This window comes from Mustela nivalis (assembly GCF_964662115.1).
Source record: "Mustela nivalis genome assembly, contig: HAP1_SCAFFOLD_790, whole genome shotgun sequence".
NCBI classification, from domain to species: domain Eukaryota; kingdom Metazoa; phylum Chordata; class Mammalia; order Carnivora; family Mustelidae; genus Mustela; species Mustela nivalis.
The window spans coordinates 241,018-248,652 of NW_028135874.1; the positions used below are offsets into that span (position 1 = coordinate 241,018).

The following is a 7,635-nucleotide window of genomic DNA, read 5'->3' on the forward strand; positions in this document are numbered from 1 at the left end:
TTCTCCGGGCCGCCCCCGCCCCCCGCCCACCTCCCCGTCCATCCTGAGGTGCGGGCCTGGGGCAATGGCGCCGGCGAAGCCCCGGGGGCATGCGAGTCTAGCCAGCGCCAGCACTGGGCGGCCTACTAGCCTGGCTCCCCAAGCAGGTGTCCGCCTGCTGCCTGGCTGCAAAAAGATCATCTGCCCTAAACCCTGGCTGCACTCTCGGTTCACTTCGCTGACTTCCTGATTGTGCCCAAAGCCGGGAACCAGCTTCCCCAGCACAGGCCTGGGCTGAGATGCTTGCCCGCGATCTGTTTAAGCAGTCTCCTAGTCTCCAGGCAAGGTCTGCCATTGCATCATGGCACACGCGAATCACTTCGACCTGGATGTTTCGGTTTTTTGTTTGTTTTTTGATTATTGGTTATTACATGACCTCCATGGTAGGTGCTCCACAAAGGGAGTGAAAAGAGGACGCCTGATACATACGTATATGGCCATTCTAGAAAAAGAGCTTGGGGTTCTCTGGGAAGCGGGGCATTGGTCCTTGCACTATGTTTTAATAGAAATGGTATTATGTACCAACTTACTTAAATGAGCATAGTTTGAAATCGTTTAATGAGAATAAATATTTAAAACAGTTATATTTTAGTTATATTTAGTTATATTTTAACTAAATCATCAATCATAAATCTATTGCACGAAGGTTACAGGCAACATAAATGCAATAGCACTCTCTTCAGGGTTTTAAATAATCCATGTCTGTCTTGGCACATGAGATTGCAAAGATAGGAAATGGTTTGTAAAAGATCATATAATAGCTTTTACTTTACGGTATCAGCAATTTATCCTAAAGGAGCGGCCACCAGCTAAAAACTCAGCTTTGAAAAATGCAGAAAAGCAGCAAACGTTTACATACCCTCTTGGTGACCAGAGGCATACATTGTGCACCTCATCATCTCTTTCGTGGTTCTGAGGCCCTTGGCGCTCAGTAGTTTAGTGTCTTATTCTCTGGAATAGGCCATTGAAGAAATACCAGGCCCCAAGAAGAAGGTCCTGCTGGGTGTCTGAAGAAAGTACAACCTTTTAGATGAAGCTTTCTGGGGAATTTGTTAGTGGTTTGGTCTGCTTCTGTTAGGAAGGGAAATTTTAGTTTTAAAGATTTTATTTATTTATTTGATAGAGATCACAAGTAGGAAGAGAGGCAGGCAGAGAGAGAGAAAGAAACAGGCTTCCTGCTGAGGAGTGAGCCTGATGTGGGGCTCGATCCCAGGACCCTGGAATCATGACCTGAGCCAAAGGCAGAGGCTTTAACTCACTCTGCCACCCAGGTGCCCAAAAAAATTTTTTTTTAAGATTTTATTTATTTATTTGACAGACAGAGATCACAAGTTGGCAGAGAGAGAAGTGGAAGCAGGCTCTCTGCTGAGCAGAGAGCTAGACATGGGGCTCAATCCCAGGACCCTAGGATCATGACCTGAATCGAACGCAAAGGCCCAGTGAGCCAAACTCACTGAGCCACTCGGGTGCCCCAGGAAGGGAAATTTTTTAAGAGTATTTTCTCTTTGAATCCATTTTGAGGTTTGGTTTGTGGTTCTTTCTGACTTCTCATGAAGATGGAATCTCTTCTGAGGTTGGTTGTCAGGAACCGCATATCCAATCTACCTATCTTGTTAGCAATAAATAAATAAATAAATAAATAAATAAATAAAAAAAAGCAAGCTCAAGTGTTGGTATAAAGCTATTATGCTTTTCAGAATCCCGAACTATAATTCATGTATCATGGTCATTCTTTATCAGATCAAACAGGAGAGAGGTGGCAGAAATGCTCTTTCAGGTTAATGTTTTTACAAGGAAGATTGACTTATGAACCTATTTGTTATTCCCTTCCATTCAATTTCCCTGTACCTCCTTTTCTATGAATTGTAATGGTAAACCATCATTATTTTTATTGTTGGCACGTGAGAATTAGAGATCAATGCCCATGTGAAAGCAGAAGGCAGGTTTATTAAAGCAACAGCACACTATCTAAGGGAGAGCAGGTAGTATTCCATGAGGTGGAGCTGGCCCTTACTTTGTTTTGGGATTGGATATTTCTTGGTCTTTTTGAAGTGGGAGGACCTTCAACATGCAGTGGATTGATCTCTAATGGAGGCTGCTTCCAATCATTTGGGGGACTCCTACCACATGTTGGGAAAAGGAGTTGTTGTCATTTTTATTTTATTTTTTTCAGGGTTCCAAAATTCACTGTTTATGCACCACACCCAGTGCTCCATGCAAAATGTGCCCTCCATAACTCCCATTAACAGGCTTACCCAACCCTCTGCCCCCTCCCCTCAAAACTCTCAGTTTGTTTCTCAGAGTCTCTCATGGTCTGTCTCCCCCTCCAATTTCCCCCCACTCACTTCTCCTCTTGATCACCCAGTGTCTTCTGTGTTATTCTTTATGCTCCACAATTAAGTGAAACCATATGAAAATTGACAATCTCTGCTTGAATTATTCCACTCAGGATTATCTCCTCCAGTCCCGCCCATGTTGTTACAAAAGTTGGGTATCCTTCCTTTCAGAAGGAAGCATAATACTCCATTGTAAAAATGGATCATATCTTCTTTATTCGTTCATCCATTGAAGGTCATCTTGGTTCTTTCCAAAGTTTAATGACTGTGGCCATTGCTGCTATAGGTACAGATGTCCCTTCTTTTCACTGCATCTGTATCTTAGGGGTAAATACTCAGTAGTGCAATTGCAGTGTCATAGGGTAGCTCTAATTTTAATTTCTTAAGGAGTCTCCACACTGTATCCCAAAGTAGCTGCACCAACTGGCATTCTCACCCATAGTGTAAGAGGGTTCCCCATTCTCCACATCCTCTCCAACACTTGTTGTTTATTGCCTTGTTAATTTTGGCCATTCTAACTGTGTAAGGTGGTATCCCAATGTGCTTTTGATTTGAATCTCCCTGATGGCTAATGATGATGACCATTTTCTCATGCATCTGTTTGCCATTTGTATGTCTTCTTTGGAGAAGTGTCTGTTCATGTCTTCTGCCCATTTTTTGACATGATTATCTGTTTTTTGTGTGTTGAGTTTGAGGAGTTCTTTATAGATCTTGGATATCAGCCCTTTATCTGTAATGTCATTTGTGAAAATCTTCTCCCTTTCCGTGGGTTGTCTCTTCATTTTGTTGACTGTTTCCTTTACTGTGCAGAAACTTTTGATCTTGATGAAGTCCCAAAAGTTCATTTTTGCTTTTGTTTCCTTTGTCTTTGGAGACATGTCTTGAAAGAATTTGCTGTGGCCAGTGTCCAAGAGGTTACTGCCTATGTTCTCCTCTAGGATTTTGATAGATTCCTGCCTCACGTTGAGGTCGTTTGTCCATTTCGAATTTATTTTTATGTATAGTATAAGAGAATGGTTGAGTGTCATTCTTCAATACATAGCTGTCCAATTTTTCCAGCACCATTGATTGAAGAGGCTGTCTTTTTTCCACTGTATAATTTTCTCTGCTTTGTCAAAGATTTTTTGACCATAGAGTTGATGGTCCATATCTGGGCACTCTACTCTAATCCACAGGCCTACATGTCTTTTTAACCCACTGAGCCACCCAGGTGCCCCTTTTAAGCTATTTTTTAAAACTACAGTCATTCTTTTTTCTCAAGATTTTATTTATTTATTTATTTATTTGACAGAGAGAGATCACAAGTAGACGGAGGGCAGGCAGAAAGAGAGAGAGTGAGAGAGAGAGAAAGAGAGAGAAGCTGACTCCCTGCTGATTAGAGAGCCTGATGCAGGATTTGATCCCAGGACCCTGAGATCATGACCTGAGCTGAAGGCAGTGGCTTAATCCACTGAGCCACCTAGGCGCCCCTAAGCTATTTTTTAAATTCCTGTTCCAATAACACTTTGATTGCCATATAAAGTTAACCACATCATCTTTTTTAGGTAAGTAATTGTACTTTTTATGTGCATAGTTATTTTGGTCCATGAGTTCAGCTCCTCTTAGGATCATCAAATCTCTGTAACGTCTGGGTATGCTAGGATTTTCTAAGCAAAAATAAAATACATTGAAACCTGGTAGCTTAATTATAATAATGTTTTCTTTCTCAATCATTCACAATAGCATTACATTCTGAGTAGCTTCCTTCTATTTTGCAGCTATAGTGTTTGGAAAAACTTGAATTGTGATATCACTGTGATAATGTGAATTAGTCCGGGTTTTTCAGAGAATCAGGAAGAGGAAAAATAAATGAAGATATTCTCCAGGGCCAACTCTAGAAGAGACTATTAAAACATCTGTCCAAATTCAATTGAACAAAACTCAGAAATGCCATCTCCAGTGAAATACAAAGAAGATTATATATAGATCTGGGCACAACACATCTCATTTGACCCAATGATGTACATCAGTGAAAGACTGAAGGCCAATCACCACTCCATGGGAGAATTTAAAAATAAATTTACTAATGAGGCCAAGAATTCAGAATCACAAATACTTCAGATCTAATAATAACTGCCTTCACTTGATGTTATTCTGTAACATAAATCCTACAATCAAGTTTCAATTTTAAATCCTTACAATTTTAAATTCTTAAATCTTTATGAAGAAGCATCATTTGGAGGGAGCAGTTTTCATAATTTAGCATCCATCAGCCTTTTTTTAAAGATTTTATTTATTTATTGGACACACAGAGAGAGAGAGAGAGAGAGATTACAAGTAAGCAGAGAGGCAGGCAAGCAGGGAGGAAAGCAGGCTTCCTTTTGAGCAGAGCCCGATGTGGGCCTGGATTCCAGGACCCAGAGACCATGACTTGAGATGAAGGCAGAGGCTTAACCCACCACCCACGTGATGAGAGAGCCCCTCAGGTGCCCCTCATCCATCAGTCTTAATTGTTTGGAGGAAAATGTGTGGATGAATAATGCCTTAGGGAGCTAATCTCTCTAAAGAATTTTCAAGTCTTTACCCCTTCAAGGTTTTTGCACAGTTCTGATAGCCTCTAGACATCCAGCTGATTTCTACAGTGACAGGCCTGTTAAAAACTGTCCTCAAACCAGGAATAGAGCTTGAAACATACCAGTCAAGAGCAACTTTGAGTCTTTTAAGGAATTTATCATCATTTCTTTGTTCTTGGTTCATATCCGAAATAGTTCTATATTACACTTGCATAATTTTTAAAGAGCTGACTTTGAAGGAGGCATTCAGTTCCAGCTAGTTCCATATTTTGGCAAGAACTATAATTCTATATATAAAAAAAATCATATTTTAGAGTGCCTGGGTGGCTCAGTGGGTTAAATTCCCTGCCTTCGGCTCAGGTTATGATTCCAGGTTCCTGGGATTGAGTCCCACAGTGGGCTCTCTTCTCAGCAGGGAGCCTGCTTCCATTCCTCTCTCTCTCTGCCTGCCTCTCTGCCTTCCTGTGATCTCTGTCAAGTAAATAAATAAAATTTTTAAAAAAACATATTTTATACCAGTTATTCATGTTTATTAACTAAGATATCACAATGCAAATAATACAAGCAGTTGATCTTTATTAATACCTTCAACCAAGATCAAAAAAATATGTCATATTTTCTCCAAAAATTTTATATCATCTGATAGGTCAGATATATATAAAATTACATTTAAAGTTTCAAAAATATCAGCAATATTTTCATTTAGTTGCAAATTTCAAAGAAAATCTACTTTTCCAAACACGACTTTTTATCCTATTTTTTTTTTAATTTTGTCGACAACTGATAAATTGTTTAGCGAGACTATAAATGTTAGATCGAAAAAATGATTAATAGATGTAGGTTCAAAATATTATGTTCCATTAAAAATAATTTAGTCTTTGATGAACATCTGTTTGGTAATATGTTGTATCCAGATATTGTAAATCAATGACATATATAAAATTATAGGGAAATGAGACTTTCAGTTCCATTATGAGTAGAGCTTTTAAAATGCTATTTGTCACACCCTGTCATCTTGTCATTATGTAGCATTATGTAGCATTTAAAAAATATATACTCTTCACTTTGAAGTCTTTTAGAAATCTAAAATATGACATTCTATGTTTTGTGTTTCCATATTCCTTTATTGCCAGTTTGAACAAATCCATATGCTTTGATTCAAAGGTAATAAATTCCTCTTATTTGGAAAAATGATGTTTATTTTTGTTCTCTCACCCTTAGCAGGTGGTTTCATTTTAGCACACTTCAGAGTTATAATTTCATGCTTATTAAAAACATTTATTATCCTTTCTGCCTGTGGACGCCGCCGAGTAAGCATCGTTAAAGTCTCCCCTCCCACCGCCGTCATGTCTAAGTCAGAGTCTCCCAAAGAGCCTGAACAGCTGCGGAAGCTCTTCATCGGAGGTCTGAGCTTTGAAACAACCGATGAGAGTCTGAGGAGCCATTTTGAGCAATGGGGAACACTTACGGACTGTGTGGTAATGAGAGATCCGAACACCAAGCGCTCCAGAGGCTTTGGGTTTGTCACCTATGCCACTGTGGAGGAGGTGGATGCAGCCATGAATGCAAGGCCACACAAGGTGGATGGAAGAGTTGTGGAACCAAAGAGGGCTGTCTCAAGAGAAGATTCTCAAAGACCTGGTGCCCACTTAACTGTGAAAAAGATTTTTGTTGGTGGCATTAAAGAAGACACTGAAGAACATCATCTAAGAGATTATTTCGAACAGTATGGGAAAATCGAAGTGATTGAGATCATGACTGACCGAGGCAGTGGCAAAAAGAGGGGTTTTGCTTTTGTAACATTTGATGACCATGATTCTGTAGACAAGATTGTCATTCAAAAATACCATACTGTGAATGGCCACAACTGTGAAGTAAGGAAAGCGCTCTCTAAGCAAGAGATGGCTAGTGCTTCATCCAGCCAAAGAGGTCGAAGTGGTTCTGGAAACTTTGGTGGTGATCGTGGAGGTGGTTTTGGTGGGAATGACAACTTTGGTCGCGGAGGAAACTTCAGTGGTCGAGGTGGCTTTGGTGGCAGTCACAACACTGCTTCCAGTCTTTGCCTTCCCATCTGTTGATACCAGGCATTTGGTCAGCAAAGCAAATTAGTATCATAATTAATAAGCCCTTGGCACCATATCTCTGGAGCAGGGGTTGCACTTAGCCAAGGCCCAGAGCAGTTGACCTCCCGAAGCTAGTGCTATAGCCCCAAGGACTAGGTCCCTGCCACCAGAACTCAGTCTTACATGTTATGCTAAGGAGACAAAACCAAAACAGAAAAGCTCCGACAGCTTTCACTGGCATGCCTCATCTCCCACTCCCTCGACGTCCAGGCAGTACCAGATGCCAGGAGGGGTTTTGGTCCAACATATGGGAGGGAAGGAAGTAGCCACGAGCAAGTACCTGCCTCGCTGTGCCTTTCTTTCATGAGCAGGTTGTAAGGAGGAGGAAGAGGAAGGGGAAGTGAGGTGAACTTCAAAGGGTGAAGGCCTCAGGTAGGCAGCTGGCTCCTGCCAGTAGGAAAGGGACAAAGGAGAAGGCAGTGAGTCTTGCAGGGAGGGTGGGGGGTAAGGGTTACAGCTTATGATGAAATCTGGACAGGAGTAATAGGGATACTAGTCATTTGAGTCCACCATTGGCAAGCTGGGCTGGGTGTCAGGGCAGATAGGCCTCCCTGGGCAACGGCACATGAGAGAAGGTGGAATTCT

General features: G+C 41.1%; 1 pseudogene across 1 annotated transcript; it reads left to right on the top strand.

Annotated features, from left to right (window-relative positions):
• The first annotated feature begins 6,207 nt into the window (after positions 1–6,207).
• On the top strand, positions 6,208–7,005 carry LOC309857500 (heterogeneous nuclear ribonucleoprotein A1 pseudogene; annotated as a pseudogene). Its single transcript has one exon. The product of its transcript is annotated as a heterogeneous nuclear ribonucleoprotein A1 pseudogene (transcript).
• Positions 7,006–7,635: the final 630 nt, after the last annotated feature.